This window comes from Ursus maritimus, unplaced genomic scaffold (assembly GCF_017311325.1).
Source record: "Ursus maritimus isolate PB19 unplaced genomic scaffold, ASM1731132v1 scaffold_16, whole genome shotgun sequence".
NCBI classification, from domain to species: domain Eukaryota; kingdom Metazoa; phylum Chordata; class Mammalia; order Carnivora; family Ursidae; genus Ursus; species Ursus maritimus.
This window is the reverse complement of record NW_024424008.1, coordinates 5,048,733-5,065,169: the sequence shown is the minus strand read 5'-3', so window position 1 is coordinate 5,065,169 and position 16,437 is coordinate 5,048,733. Positions and strand designations below refer to the sequence as shown.

At 44.7% G+C, this 16,437-nt stretch overlaps 1 long non-coding RNA gene across 1 annotated transcript; it reads right to left on the bottom strand.

The window, feature by feature from the left end:
* Nucleotides 1-12,761: 12,761 nt before the first annotated feature.
* On the bottom strand, nucleotides 12,762-16,369 carry LOC103656409. The gene is made up of 2 exons (XR_566617.2): nucleotides 16,034-16,369; nucleotides 12,762-13,108 (listed from the first exon to the last, which is right to left on the bottom strand). It is a non-coding gene; the product is annotated as an uncharacterized LOC103656409 (long non-coding RNA).
* Nucleotides 16,370-16,437: the final 68 nt, after the last annotated feature.

Sequence of the window (16,437 nt, the reverse complement as noted above, 5' to 3'; positions counted from 1 at the left end):
CCTAGCAGGTAGCTCAATGCAGGGCTCGAACTCACAACCCTGAGATCAAGACCTGAGCTGAGATCAAGAGTCAGATGCTCAACCAACTGAGCCACCCAGGTGCCCCACACAAAATTTATTTTATTTTATTTTACTTTATTTTATTTTAAAATAATCGTTAAAAAATCTTAAAATAGATTTTATTCATTTATTTGTCAGAGGGAGAGAGAGAGCACAAGCAGAGGGAGTGGCAGGCAGAGGGAGAAGCAGGCTCCCCACTGAGCAGGGAGCCTGATGCAGGACTAGATCTCAGGACCCCAGGATCATGACCTGAGCCAAAGGCAGGTGCTTGACTGACGAGCCACCCAGGCGTTGCCAGACAAAATTATTTTAAAAATTGTATGGAAAAACAAAGGAACTAAATAGCTAAAATAATCTTAAAAAATAGAATAAATTGGAAATCTTCCCAATTTTGAGACTTAGATAGTTACAGTAATCAAAATAATGTGGTATTGACAAAGGGATAGATATATAGATCAAGGAAGCAGGATAGAGAACCCAGAAAGAGACCCACAGAAATATGCTCAACTGATTTTTGACGAAGGTGCAAAAGCGAAAGATAGTCTTTTTAACAAATGGTGCTGGAACAATTGCACATTCATAGGCAAAAAACCCAAAACAAAGCAAAAAACAAAAACCTTTACCTAAACTTCAAAACTAATAAATTAACTCAAAATTAACAAAAAACATAAATGTGACATGTAAAACTAAAACTTCTAGAGAAAAACATAAGAGAAAATCTTTGGTAACTAGAAACAGGCAAAGAGTTCTTAGACTTAACACCAGAAGCATGTCCATAAAAGAAAGAATTGTTAAGTACACTGCAAAATTAAAAATGTTTGCAGGACACCTGGCTGGCTCAGTGGGTAGAACATGTGACTCTTGATGTCGTGGTTGTGAGTTCGAGTCCCATGTTGGGTGTAGAGATTACTTAAAAATAAGATCTTTATGAAGAAATTAAAAATGTTTGTAGAAGATCTTGTTAAGAAGATGACAAGACAAGCTATAGAGTGGGAGAAAATATTTGCATACCACATATCCAACACAGGCCTGGTATTTAGAATGTATAAAGAACTATCAAAATTCAATAGTAAAAAAACAATTCAATTAGAAAATGGGCAAAAGGTATTAACAAACATTTCATCAAAAGGATATACAGATGACAAAAAAACATGTGAAAAGATGTTCAACATCATGAACCGCTAGAGAAATGCAAATTAAAACCACAATGAGATATCCCTACATGCCTATCTGAGTGGCTAAATAAAAAAATAGTGGGGCGCCTGGGTGGCTCAGTCATTAAATGTCTGCCTTCGGCTCAGGGCGTGATCCCAGAGTCCTGGGATTGAGCCCCGCATCGGGCTCCTGGCTCTGCTGGGAGCCTGCTTCTTCCTCTCCCACTCCCCCTGCTTGTGTTCCCTCTCTCGCTGGCTATCTCTCTCTCTGTCAAATAAATAAAATCTTTAAAAAAAAAAATAGTGACAACACCAAATATTCACAAGAGTATGGAGAAACTGGATCACTCATTTATATATTACTGGTGGGGATGTTAAAATGGTACAGCCATTCTGGAAAATGTTAAAAAAAAAAAAACAACTAAGCCCGTGACTATTATATGACTCAGTAACTGCATCCCTGGGCATTTATCCCAGAGAAATGAAGACTAGGTCCACACAAAAACACGTATGTGAATGTTTATAATAGCTTTATTCATCATAGCCCCAAACTGGAAACAATCCAGATGTCCTTCAAGGGGTGAATTGTTAAACTGTGGTATACCCATACCATGGAATGCTGCTCAGCAATAGAAAAGGAATGAACGATTGATTTGTACAACGTTGATGAATCTTGAGAATTATACTGAAGGAAAAAAGCAAATTGCAATATGTTCTATACCGTATGACAAAATTATAGACATAGGATAGAGATTAGTTGTTGCCTAGGGGCTAAGGAAGGGGCGGGTATAGGACAAAAATGGGTGTGACTATAAAAGGGGCCAAATGCTATAACGAAAGAGAAAGAAATATTAGGTGTAAAGATTGGAAAGGAAAGATAAAACTATTATTTGGAAACCTATATGATCATCTACTTAATAAAACCAGCAAATTAAACAAACTAAAACTCAAATGAGGCTTTAGCAGTGTTTCTGGACATCAGTGGCACACCAGATAATAGGATCTACCATTTTAAAAGATAGTCTTTGGAGCAGTGCACCTGGTGATCTGCTGATCTGTCTCTTGCTTCAACAGTGTTTGGACAGAACAGACCTGGGGATGCCCCTTCTTCCAGCCTCTGACTATCCTCCAACCTATCTGCCAGTTGCAACCTTTGCAACCATCATTCCAGCCATTCTTTGCCTCCAGGACCAGCCAACAAAGGTATTTTGAGTTTAGTTCCCTGTTGCTGATCAACCATGAGCTCCCAGATTCATCAGAATTATTTCACTGAGTTGGAGATTGCTATCAACCACCTTGTCAACAGGTATCTGGGGCCTCCTACACCTCCCTATCTCTGGGCTTCTATTTCTACTCAAGGATGTGGCTCTGGAGGGCGTGGGCCACTTTCATCAGTTGGCCCAGGAGAAGCGCAAGGGCTCCCAGCATCTTCTGAAGATGCAAAACCAGGATGTACAGAAGCTTGTCCCAAGATGAGTGGGGCAGAACCCTGGAGTCATGGAAGCCCCCATGGTCCTGGAGAAAAACCTGTTGCTCTTTTGGATCTGTGTGCCCTGGATTCTACCTGCATAGATCCCGTGAAACTCATCAAGAAGATGGTCACCACCTGACTAGTCTCCGCAGGCTGGCCTCCAGGCCCGTCTGGGTGAGGATCTCTTCGTAAAGCTCACCCTTCTTATTTGATTTATTTACTCTCCTGCTTCTCTTAACTTGGGAGCTCCTTGGGCACAGGACCTTTGCTGATGGGAGGGAAGGTTGATGAGGTTCCAAGCAATTGGTATTGCTTGAAGAAATGGAGGGGTAAAGGAACGACAAGTTCTCAGGAGGCAGGTGGGCATGTGGGGCAAGCATGGACGAGGTGCAGTCAGAGGCGCAAGACGGCTGGTCAGGTCTGTTTAACTTCAGGAAGTGGAAGTTGGGCCTGGAGCTTTTCTACTTATGGTCAAAGCCTGGATGGATCTGAGGCTTTGTAAGAAGGGCTTGACAGAATAGACTTTTCAAATCCTACTTTGAAAAAAGAGAACTGCTGTTGAAAAGGCTCTGAACGTGAAGTCTGGGAGTTGGGACCATCGTGACGGGGATCAGTGTAGTCAAAGAAACTACTCCAGGATTTGTTTGTTTTAAGAAAGCGTTTAATGAGTAAATGCATACTTACAAGCTGTGCATTGCATTTTTTTGAATCGATGAGATGTTTTAGCTTAGTTTCATCATTATTAATGAGGGTATGGTAGAGGTATATTCCACAAGAATGTGTGATGTTTGGCAGTTGATTTTGAACAACTGTATTCTAGATATTTTAAGCAGAAAAAAAAGAAGAACTTAGTATAGGGAATTGTAGGTTTTACAAAATTACTGGAAAGTTTGGAGGAGCAGGCTGTAAATTGAAGATCCAAGAATGACTCCTAGAAAACTCCAGAGCTGGCAGCAATTGTGTTCAAGAACTCGCCGCCATAGTTGTGGTTCAGAATTTAGGACAGGATCTAAGCTACTGCATCAACCGTTGCTGCTTCTTCGATCCTGGAAGACAGAGCCTGCTACTTTCGCCACTGAAACTCTGTCATATCATCCACAAGGCTGGAGATGGACCCCTGGCATCTCCACAATCCTTCCTGCCCATGGAACACTGCTGAAAGCAGCAGGAAAATAGCATCTGTTTCTCTTTTCCATTCAAATTTCTTTCAAGGGCATGTAATTTGTGGAAACCATTTCGCATGCAGAATTCTAGTTTTTAGAGTTTGTAGCTTTCCAGCTTCTGCAAGACAGAAACGAATAATCAGGGCCAGCTACGTAATTTGCAGGGCTCAGTGCAAAATGAAAATGCAGAGCCCTTTATTCAAAAGGCAGGGGGAAAAAAGATGCCATTAAAGGTAGTAAAATAAAGAGATTTTTTTCCTTTTCTTCCAGGGTCTCCTTCTTGACGTGTTATGGTGTTTTTATTTTCTATCTAACGTTGTCCTAAGTAAAGAAAAAGTTAAAATTGTCAATTATTAGCTTATATTTCTTTATATTGTGCTGTGCCAGTTTTAAATGCAAATACAAGAGTATTTACGTGTGGAATCTCTGAAATGATACAGTTCTACCATACGTGCATTATATATTCAATTCTTACATGAATAGTAGAAATGCTGCAGAAAGTAACTCAACTGTTTTTATTTCACATCCCGATGTGTGCACATTCTACCAACAGTCTCTGCCTTCTTACTGATGAGTAAAGAAGGACTGAAAGGAGAAGGGACTATGGGTTGCCCTAATTTTCCTTTTCCTTCTACGTCATCATTTTTAGCAGGTGATCGCTACAAGGAAGTCACCTGTGTAAGACTGTGATAGGGTTCCTTGGTCACTTGTGTTTCTTAGAACGCCATTGCCTTCTTTCTGTGTTAGAAGCAAGTTCTGGTTCGAAGGGAAAGCATACCCTGTCAGGACAGTCAGCACCTCTGTTTATGCAGTTGTAGACATAACATGCTAGTTTCGCTGAACTCCCAGGTATCACTAGCCCACCAGAATTGTCTGCTCACAGAGTATGGGAAACGCCGTATGGGAACGAGGCAGCAAGGAACAGCAGGTGTGCGTGCATATTGCTCATAGAGCATCTGCTCATGGGCGCACTCCTTTGTCCCAAAAGACTTCACTTACAAAATACGAGTTCCAAGATAAAATTATGAAGAATTTTAAAACGGCAAGAGCCGGGCATTAAACCAAGTGCTTAGCCCTTCTGAATACAGAGCCCTGGGCGTAGGTGAAGTACCAGGAAGCTGCCCCTGGGCATAACAGAAGGAGGTAGGGGTGGGTGTTGACTGTCAACTACTTTTTAGTTCCTTGAGGCCCAGTCTTACTTCCTTTGTCCTGCTATTTACTGGCACCACTTTGGACAATGTAGAGAAAATGCAGCCCTATTGTTAGCTCAGAGTGTGATTTTGAGTGAACTAGAAAAAGGTGCCCCTTTCTTAAGATACTTTACTGCCATCTGTTGGAAGACTGTCATAACCACTTTATAAATGTATGGTGACTACAATGAATAGTGTCTCTTGGGCAATGCTCAATTTGTAAAAACATGAGTGGCAGTCCTGACCTGTTACCTTCAGGGCCCCTGGGGTCCAGAGGCACACATGCGGATAACGCATAACCTGAGCTTGGCAATCTTAGTGGGCAGCTGTCAGGGGTGAGGTGGCAGGCCTACGGGTGGCCCAGGCATACCTCTGAATCCCAGCCTCAGAGGCATTTGTTTGGGAATCAACACCAATTGTTCCTCTGTTTACATTGCCTTGTCCCTTGGCAGCCCGTGAAGATGTCATGGTGGGGATTTTTGGCCAGTTCCAACATCTGACAAAGCCGAGTGGATGGAAATAGTATTTTATCTAGAGGAAGCCTCTACAGGCAAAAAGAAAATATAATACAAACCCTCAACGTTTTTTTGCTTTTGGCTGGAATTACATTAACTCTTTGTGATCCACATATTTTATGCTAATTAAAAGATCTTGGGGTTCCTGGGTCGCTCGGTCAGTGGGCATCTGTCTTTGGCTGGGGTCATGATTCCAGTGTCCTGGGATGGAGCCCTGTGTCGGGTACTCTGCTCAGCGGGGAGTCAGCTTACCCTCCTCCCTCTGGTCCTTCTCCTCTGCTCACACTCTTGCTCGTGCGCTCTCTCTCTCTCTCAAATGAAGAAATAAAAAATCTTTAAAAAAAATCTTAACATCAGGGGCACCTGGGTGGCTCAGTCAGTTGAGCGTCCAACTCTAGGTTTTGGCTCAGGTCATGATTTCCCGGGTGGCGGGACTGAGCCCGGCAACCTGCTCCCGCTCTGCAGGGATTCTGCTTGAAGATTCTGTCCCCTGCTCCTACACCCACTTGCCCCCTCTGTCTCGCTCTCTCGCTCTCTTTCTCGAAAATAAATAAACCTTTTAAAAAAATCTCAACATCAGATGAATGTATCGTTTATTCATAAAAAATAGGTAAACTGACTGCAAATGCAATTTGTTTCAGATACATCTTTTTTTTAATTTAAAGATCTTATTTATTTGTCAGAGAAAGAGAGAGAGCACAAGCAGGGGAGGGGGCAGCAGGCAGAGGGAGAAGCAGGCGCCCTGCTGAGCAAGGAGCCCGATGCGGGACTCAATCCTGGGACCCTGGGACCATAACCTGAGCTGAAGGCAGACACTTCATGACTGAGCCCCCCAGGTGTCCCCAGAGACATCTTTCTAATTACAGGGTCCCTGAGGTGGGAAAGCAATAAAAGGACTTTAAAAGATGCAGCTATTGGAAACCCTGCTCGTGGCCAGGCCCTTCTTCACAGAAGTGGGTACGCCAAAGACTTGAGAGAGCAAGGGGTCTGCCTGAGGTCACATCATTTGAGTAAATTGCAGAATTAGGATTCTAGCTTGGGTTTCTCGGCTCCTGAGGCAGCGCCTTCTCAGTCCCCATGATGAGCACCTCCTTCTTTCTTCATCCTCCTTCTCTTCCTCTTCTTCCTGAAATTTTATGAGCCTTTAGTCAGACTCAGAAAGGGCCCAAACCATTTAATTAACATTTGCCAAAATATAATTGGTTATTGTGAATGAGTTGCATTTAATAACAATGGCTAATAATTCTTTTGTAAGCTCCACGCCTTCTAGTGACCCAGTTATATCTCTTTGTCCACAGAATACATTAAACTGTACTCTTAAAAGTGGAGCATCTCCTTATGCATGAATAAAGACAAAGTGTTCTCCAAATACGCTCTAGGACATAATGTTCTGAACCTTAGAAATTCAGTTTATTTCGATTACAGTTAATTCTTGATGTGCTGTTCGAATTCTGTCAATATCATTATAAATTTAATCATCTAATAATTAAATATCATTAATTTTCTCTATAATAATTCTGGTATGATTTTTCTGTCACACTAAAGGCAGATTGATATCACTTGCAAAAGTGATAGTATGACTCTGTATATTTTTGTTTACAGTCAGCTGGAAAAAATCCTAAAATATTCATTGATCAGTTCTATAGATGTTTTCTCATTTTTAATTAAGGTATCATTTACATATAATAAAATTCACTCTTTTTAGCATATGGTTCTGTGAGATATGATAAGTATAAACAATTACGTAACCACCACCACAATCAAGATACAATTCCATCACCCCAAAGAAATTTTGAGAGTTCAGCCACAGTTAAATATATCTTCCTTTTGGGATCTTGTCCAAGGGCGTTTCACTTCCCTCACTAGACTATCTGGCCTTTCCCAGGATGTTCCTGGCCCTCAAGTTGATGGGAATAGTGAGGCCACTACGTTCACACTCTAAGAGAGAGGGCTGGCAGCAGCACATATAAGGCCATCCACCCGGACTCTCAAAAGGCTCCCCAACCTAGGAGGATAGAGGGGAAGAGCAGACCATCAGTGAGTCACTCCCGGGTTTGTCAAGAGGCAGACATATCCCTACTCTTACCTGGTCTTGCCGGTCTGCCCTGTCTCAGCCTCCTCGTGTACACACAACACACACACGCACATACACCCCATACAAGTATTTACATGTGCAAATATACATCTGATATCCATAAACACACACCTATACATGATCCACCCTATACACAAACGCTAACCCCACATAAACTCAGACGTGTACACACATGCACATGGCATGTGCTCACGAACTACTTCGGGGAAAGTTGCATCACTCGTGGACCTTATCTGCAATTTGCTTCTCTTGTTGCTCAACTTCGTATTTCCTCATGCCGTGAGACATCAGATGCTGCTTGATGCCGACTCTTCTTTGGGGCTTCTTTGTTACTGTGCGTTATGGTAGTGGAAGGGTGATGTCTAATATTTTTTTAAAAGATTGTATTTATTTATTTCCAGAGAGGGAGTGAGAGAGAAAGCACAAGCAGGGGGAGCAGCAGTCAGAGGGAGGAGCAGACTCCCTGCTGAGCAAGGAGCCCAATGTGGGACCCGATCCAGGGGTGCTGGGATCATGACCTGAGCAGAAGGCAGATGCTTAACCAACTGAGCCACCCAGGCGTCCAAGGTGATGTCTAATTTTTAACCAATTCAGGGAGCTTGTGTCATTGAGAGACAGGAGGAGCCTGATGCCTGTTAGGAATGAGGTATTGGGGGCTGGTGGGACAGTAGGGCATGGGAAAGTGAAGCCTGTGTGACTTCTGTAGAGACGGATCCCTGTGCAGAAGGAGCTGGCTGCCAGAGATGGCTGTGGGTGTATCAGTCTGTATCTAGTTGAATGGTGTTTCTAGTCTTAAGAAAGCCCATATTGTAAAGCATCCATTTCTCTGTATTATTAGTGAGGTTCACTTAGTTTTGCACATAGTGAACTCTTCACTGAGCACTGGGGAGTAAGGGTTTTGAGCACCTGTGGGGTTCATGCCTGATTTTTCTTGAATGCTGTGCCGTGAGCTGGGCAGTGGGCAGGTTCTGCCTGGGTGGAGTCAACTTGATTCCGGTCTCGCTGGAGGAAGTGCCCCTGTTAGTATAGGCGCAGACTATCTCTGGAAGGAGAAACAAGGCATTGCAAACATTGATTGCTTTGGGGGAAGGAAACCGAGCAGCTGGTATCAAAGCCCTGTGTGATGAGATGAAGAGGCGCTTACCCCAGCCATTCAGTTTCCTTCTGTGGAAGTAATCAATTTTAACAATGTCTTCTTTTTCCAAAACTAGTATGTGTATGTACAAGAACGAAAGTACATAGTTCTTTTATTTTCTTTTTTACACAGATAGTAACATATTGCACACCCTTGTTTTTTTTTACTTGTATCATCTCATTTAACTCATACAGCAAACATGTGAGACAGGTAATATCTCCGTTTTACAGACAAGGCAATCGAGGCATAGGTTAAGAAATTTACCTAAAATTACAGATTTTGTAAATGGTTAAAGTTGAGATTTGAACCTGGGGACTCTGATTTCAGAGACCCATATTACTACAGGAATGTCATAATACCAATGTTTATTCTACTAAAAATCCCAATAGTACAATTTTTTTTTAAGATTTTATTTATTTATTTGACAGAGATAGAGACAGCCAGCGAGAGAGGGAACACAAGCAGGGGGAGTGGGAGAGGAAGAAGCAGGCTCCCAGCGGGGGAGCCTGATGTGGGGCTCGATCCCAGAACACTGGGACCACACCCTGAACCGAAGGCAGACGCTTAACGACTGAGCCACCCAGGGGCCCCCCCAATAGTACAATTTGTAAATCAGGAAACGGATCCATTTCACATGAACTAAGAAGTGCTATCTTAGCATACATTTCTGTAAGGTGATTTCGGTTATTTACAGAATTTTCAGTTCCATTAAGAGCTGTCTTTCGTCTGTCTCACCGAGAGCTGGCCAGTCGCAGAGTGCCTCCGAGGTGTTTCCTGTCCGTAACAGAATCAGCATGATTCTTCAGAGGCTCTTCAGGGTCTCCTCTGTCATTAGGTCACAGTCTCAGTCCATTCGGGGAGCAACATTGGTGTTACAGCTGTGCCATTTAATAAAGAACTTGATCCTGTATAGAAACTCTTCATGGACAAGATTGGAGAATACAGAGCAAAGTGACAGGCAGCTGGAGGACCTGTTGATACTGGCCCAGCGTACCAGCAACAGCTGGAGAGGGAGGTTTTTCTTTCTTTCCTTTCCTTTTCTTTTTTTTTAAAAGATTTTATTTATTTATTTGTCAGAGAGAGAGCAAGAGCACACAAACAGGGGGAGCAGTAGACAGAAGGAGAAGTAGGCTCCCCGCTGAACAAGGAGCCCAATGCGGGGCTGGATCCCAGGACCCTGGGATCGTGACCTGAGCCAAAGGCAGACGCTTCACCAACTGAGCCACCCAGGTGTCCCAAGGGAGCTTTTTAAGCTTAAGCAAATATATGGTAAAGTAGACATGATTATGTTCCCTAATTTCAAATTTGAAAATCCCAAATTTGAAGCCACCAAAAAACTCCAGTCCTGAAGAAATAAGGTAACATTTACTTGGTAATTTGTCCTAGATTAGTTTTACAACTGGCCAGAAGTATCAGAATAGGGGCGCCTGGGTGGCTCAGTCGTTAAGCGTCTGCCTTCAGCTCAAGGCCTGATCCCGGCGTTGTGGGATCGAGCCCCACATCAGGCTCCTCTGCTATGAGCCTGCTCCTTCCTCTCCCACTCCCCCTGCTTGTGTTCCCTCTCTCGCTGGCTGTCTCTCTCTGTCAAATAAAAAAATGAAATCTTTAAAAAAAAAAAGTATCAGAATAAAATTTCTTAGTTGTTAAAAAAAAAGCTGTCTTTCAATATGTGAATTTATTTTTTCTACATTAAAAAAATTGCTTCTGATTTATATCCTTAGCTCAGCTCTACCTTTTCATTTTTAAAAAAGATTTTTATTCATTTATTTGAGAGAGAGAGAGAATAAGTAGGGGGGCAGAAGCAAAGGGAGCAGCAGACTTCCTGCTGAGCAGGGAGCCCAATGTGGGGCTGGATCCCAGGACCCTGAATCATGCCCTGAGCCGAAGGCAGACTGAGCCACCCGGAAACCATACCCTTTCATTTTTAAAAGCTAGCATCCAGGGGCATCTAGGTGGCTCAACTGGTTAAGTGTCCAACTCTTGATTTTGGCTCATGATCTCAGGGTCCTGAGATCGAGCCCTGCATAGAGCCCTCTGCAGGGCTCCGTACTGGGTGGGGCTCCGTGCTGGACTTGGAGACCGCTTAAGATGCTTTCTATTCCTGTCCCCCAACCCTCTCTCTGATTAAAAAAAAAAAAAAGCTACTGTCCAGGAAGTAAGTTCAAAACAACTAAAGAATGAAGAGTTTCCTTGAAATTCAATTAGTTTCCCGACTGTGGGTTTTTTTTTTTTCTCAGTTTAAAAATTTGTGGTAAAATAAATGTACATAACATAAAATTTACCACATTAATCTTGTTAAAGTGTACAGTTCAGTGGCATTAAGTACACTGATAATGTTGTGCAACCATCACCACCACCCATCTCTAGGACTCTTTTCATCTTGCACTCTACACCCATCAAATAATGATGACTCACTCTTTTCTCCCCACTGACCCCTGACAACCACCATTCTACTTTAACAATATATCTTGGATATTTTTCCATGTCAGTACACAATGAGTCTCCTTTTTGTTGTTGTTTATACATTATGAAATTGTTTTTATTTCCCAGTTTTTCCATTATTGATATCGTTATCTAGCAACACTCACTAAAAGTAGAGGAAACTTATAAAGTTCCAATGTATTTTTCAAAATATGCTTAGTGATCTTCTGGATTTCATATAACCAAAATATTTCACACTTTCAGTAGCTTGTTCTTTTTTCAGTTTCCCCTTAACTTTTGAGCCAGATAATTTTAAAGGGATTAAAAGTGGGACAGTACCATGCTATGCTTTATTTATTGTTTTTCAGAACTAATAGAATTTTGTTTTTTAAAAAGATTTTATTAATTTGAGAGAGAAAGTGAGCAAGAGTAGAGGGGAGAGGGAGAGGGGGAGGTAGAGGTAGAGGGAGAAGCAGGCTCTCCACTGAGCAGGGAGCCCAACATGGGGCTTGATCTCAGGATCCCTGGATCACGACCTGAACCGAAGGCAGACACTTAACTTACTGAGCCACCCAGGCACCCCACTAATAGAATTTTCTAGTGTGTGTGTGTGTTTTAAAGATTTTATTTATTTGACAGAGAGGCAGCGAGAGAGGGAACACAAGCAGGGGGAGCGGGAGAGGGAAAAGCAGGCTTCCCGCTGAGCAGGGAGCCCAATGCGGGGTTTGATCCCAGAACGCTGGGATCATGACCCGAGCGGAGCTGAAGGCAGACACTTAATGACTGAGCCACCCAGGCACCCCTAGTGTGTGTGTGTGTGTGTGTGTGTGTGTGTGTGTGTGTGTGTGTTTTAAAGATTTTATTTATTTGACAGAGAGAGAGACAGCCAGCGAGAGAGGGAACACAGCAGGGGGAGTGGGAAAGGAAGAAGCAGGCTCCCAGCGGAGGAGCCTGATGCGGAGCCTGATGCGGGACTCGATCCTAGGGATCCGGGATCATGCCCTGAGCCGAAGGCAGACACTTAAAAACTGAGCCACCCAGGCGCCCCCTAATGTGTGTGTTTTTGATAGAGGGAGAGAGAGAGACAGAGAGGAGAGAAATCAAGAATGAGTGTAAGGTTTTTCCATGAGCTGAAAGAATGGGGTTGCCATTTGTTGAGATGGGGGAAGAATGTGGAAGGGGCAGCATTATGGGGGCAAATCAGAAATCTGATTTGGAATATGTTAACTTGGAGATGCCTTTCAGATCTCCAAACTGAGATGATAAGAAGTCAATTAAATATACAAATCTTGAGTGGAGGGACAAGTTCCAGGCAGAATTAATATATATAAAGGGCTTAAAACAGTGCCTTGGAGGTCCTTTTAAAGTAAGTCATACCATGACTCTTTTTTATTAAAAACTCTCCAGTGACTCTTCAATTTATTCAGAGACAGAGGCCAAATCTTGACAGTGTGCCTACCAAGCTCTCTGTAGTCTGCTTGGCCCCACCCCAACATCTTCTGCCTTGTGTTGATAATGCTAGCTGCTCTAACAAGTAAACTCCGCAGTACCAGAGGCTTAATAGAATTGAATTTTATTTCTTGCTCACAAAACAGTCCAGTGTGGGTATTCTTGGTCAGCTGAAGCCTTTCCTCTATGTGCTTGATTCAGAGATCCAGGCTTCTTCTGTCTTCTGTTTCACCATGCTTTAGAACCTCAGAATCCTCTACTTCTCGGTGGTGGAAGGTATAAAAGGGAGAGAGAAGCCTCATTTGCTTCTTAAAAATCCTGACCCAGCAATGACACACATAAATTCCTGCACGCATTCCATTGGTGGGAACTAGTCACGTGGCCACATCTAGACGCAAGTGGGACTGGGAAAAGTTGCCAAGACCAGACAGCTGCTTCCTAGGGACAACTCCACACTGTGGAAGGAGAAACATTTTTTGGTGAACTACAAGACACATCCACCACGCCTTCTACAATCTTCTGCCACTCCTCCCACCCCAACACTTTCTAGCCACTCTGGCCTTCTCACAACTCCTTGAACACTCTAGGCACACTTTGGCCTCATGTCCTTTCCTGGAATTATCTTCCCTCAGATGTCCACTTGCTCTCCCTCATGTCCTTCATCATGAAATGGGTGCCCTAGTATGCCACTTACTAAGAGTATATTTAGTCCCAGATATTTGAAAGTCCTTTTTCCATTGATTTTTAAAAATTAATTTAACAGGGACGCCTTGGTGGCTCAGTTGGTAATCGTCTGCCTTCCGCTCAGGTCATGATCCCAGAGTCCTGCATCCCCCCCCCCCCCGCCCCGCCCCAAATCAGGGCTCCTTGCTCAGCAGGGAGCCTGCTTCTCCCTCTGCCTGCTGCTCCCCCTGCTTGCGCTCATTCTCTCTCTCTGACAAATAAACACATAAAATCTTTAAAAAATTAATTGAACAATCTTCAAAGCAATCTTGTGAAAGGTTAGAATGATTATTCTTATTCCAGAGAGGTTAACTGATGTGCCTCAGCTCACACAGCTAGTAAAAGCAGGAGTGGGGATTTAAATACTAAATCTAAAGAGCATCCAGTTCTGTTTTCTCTCAAAAGAAGCAATCACTCTGCCAAACATATTTCCTACTGGGAAGGAGATCACTTTACAGTTGAGTATTCTAGGCCTCTGAGCAGTTACATTTCCAAGGGCAAATTAATACAGTTGGGCTTTTGTTTCGAACTTGTGTTTTATGAGTTGAGTTAGTGTGAGAGATCTCCCAGCACCTGCTTGCCCTGGATGTATCGGATAAAGTCTCTGGACTTTCAAACTGAGGACATTTCTTTTCTTTTTCTTTTTTCTTTTTTCTTTTTCTTTCTTTTTTTTTTTTTTTAAGATTTTATTTATTCATTTGAGAGAGAGAGAGAACAAGCAGGGGGAGAGGCAGAGGGAGAGGGCGAAGCAGGCTCCTGGCTGAGCTGGGAGCCACACATGGGGCTCCATCCCAGGACCTGGAGATCATGACCTGAGCTGAAGGCAGATGCTCAACCATCTGAGCCATCCAGGTGCCCCCAAACTGAGGACATTTAAGTCTTTTTCAAGTCTCTTCTTCCATATCACCCCCAAGTGATCATTTTAAGATATTGGTCAGATCTTATCATTCCCCAGCTCAAATTCCTCTAAGTTACCACCCCTCACACACACTCTACAGGATAAATTCTCTGGCCTGGCATATGAAGTCTTTCCTGCTCTGTCCCTCTCCTCTTTCCCTGATTTCATCCCCTTTTAATTCTCCATTTCACACTGAAATGAATTATGTGCTGTTGCCTGCATGTACCATTTTAATCTGTCACTCCCTGTTGTTGCCTATGCTTCCTGAAGCATTTTTCTCTCCCTTTTTACCTGAGAAATTCCTTTTGATTCTTTTACAACTCAGGTCGGATTATACCATCTTCTGGAAGCATTCCCTGACCATCTCCCAACCTGGGGGGATGCCCCAGATGCTGTGTAATTATTTAGCTCTCTGAGTCCCTTCTACTGTCTCTGTGTTCCCAACATACAGGATGGGGTGGGGCATCACCTTGAATAGGATTCGTGAAGCTACCTTCTCCTCCCCACTTTTTTTTTTTTTTTTTGAGCCCAATGCAGGGCTTAAACTCACAACCCTGAGATCAAGACCTGAACTGAGATCAAGATCTGAGCTGAGATCAATAGTTGGATGCTTAACCAACTGAGCCATCCAGGCGCCCCTTCTCCTCCCCTTTTTGTCCCATCAGTTCTAGAGGTTACATACAGGGAGGGGCAGGTGCTATGGTTCCCAGTGATGTTGGCTGTGAACTCCAGGCCACCCTCCCCAAGGGAACCAATGCTTGAGAGAAGCACCCAGGAGAGAACCCAGGAGAGAGCCCATGGTTGGCCCTTATGGAGACCAGCTGCCTTCCAGAGTCCTTAGTAGCAGCCTGCCCAAGCAAACCTCTGCTGGAATAATAATTATAATAATATGGAATGCCATCTATGTTCCGGGTACTATTATGACCCTTTTACCAGTTTGCACATTTATTTTATGTAATCTTCACGAAAACACGACTGCCAGAACCTGGAGAGTGCCCAAGGTCACATAATAAATGACAAAGTCAGGATTCAAATCTGAGCATTCTGTTTCTAGAGCCCATGGTAGTAACCACCATACTATATTACCTTCCTGGCTTCTGATCTCCGGTTTCCTGCCTACCCTCTGTGGGAAACCAAATCAGAGGGTCCCAAGACAAGGGCTAGGAGGCAAGTTTCTCTCCTCATTCCCCACTTTCTCTCAGGAGGACAGCCTCAGATATGGATCTGAGAATTCTCATAAGTGGAAGGGGAGCTCTTAAGTGGCCTGAGCCCCTGGAGGCTCCAGGAGAGAAAAGGGGACAGCCTGGTGCATGGGAAAAGGCCTGCCTGGGGTGGTGGGTGACAGAGCTGGGAGCTGACCAGGGCCCAGGATTCTAGTTCGCGTTTTGTCTCTTAGACTCTATATAGCCTCGGGGGAAGTCCTTGCTTCTTTCTAAGCCTTAGTTTCCCCATTTGTAAAAAAGGGTAAATACGCTACTGGCTGATCCACCTCCGCCAAAAGAGGGGGCATTTTCAGCTCCCCTGAGGAAGGGGCAGGGCACGGGAGCCAAGGTGCAGGGGCTGGGGGAAAGAGCTATCTGGGGTCTAGGTCTAGCCTGGAGACGGGACGAGGCAGGCTGCTGAGCTCGGTCCTGCGACCCCATCCCTGCGACAGGGCCGGGTTAAGGAGACGTCGGGACCTCCAGTGTGAGGAGTAGGTGGGGGGACAGAACATGGACCAGGGCCTCAGCTCTGCGGCATGCGCCCACTCATCCCTCACCTCCTTATTCTCTCAAAAGGAGCCGCAGCCCCGAGGGGGTGACGGTTGCAGGCGACCGGGCAGTGGCCGGCCGCGTTGCGGCGGCCGCCTGGGAAGCTGCGGCCCTCCGGGCCCGAAGAGCATCACGTCATCCTTTCCGCCGGGCGCCCGCCCCCTCCCCGACGGCGCCTGCGCAGGCGCGGCGGGAGGGGATCGCGGTGGGGGCTCTCCTCCGCGCGTTCCACCCTTCTCCAGGCTCGCTCGGGTCGCGGCGCTCTCGGCTGGCGGCGGCGCGGAGAGGAAGGCGCTCAGGATGCGGCGCGGGGCGGCCCGGTGCCCCCCTGCCCCGTCACGGCAGCCGCGGCGGCCGCGGGGACCGGGCCAGGGCCGGGGGCGGCGGCCCGAGCCGCGGTAGCGGCGGCGGC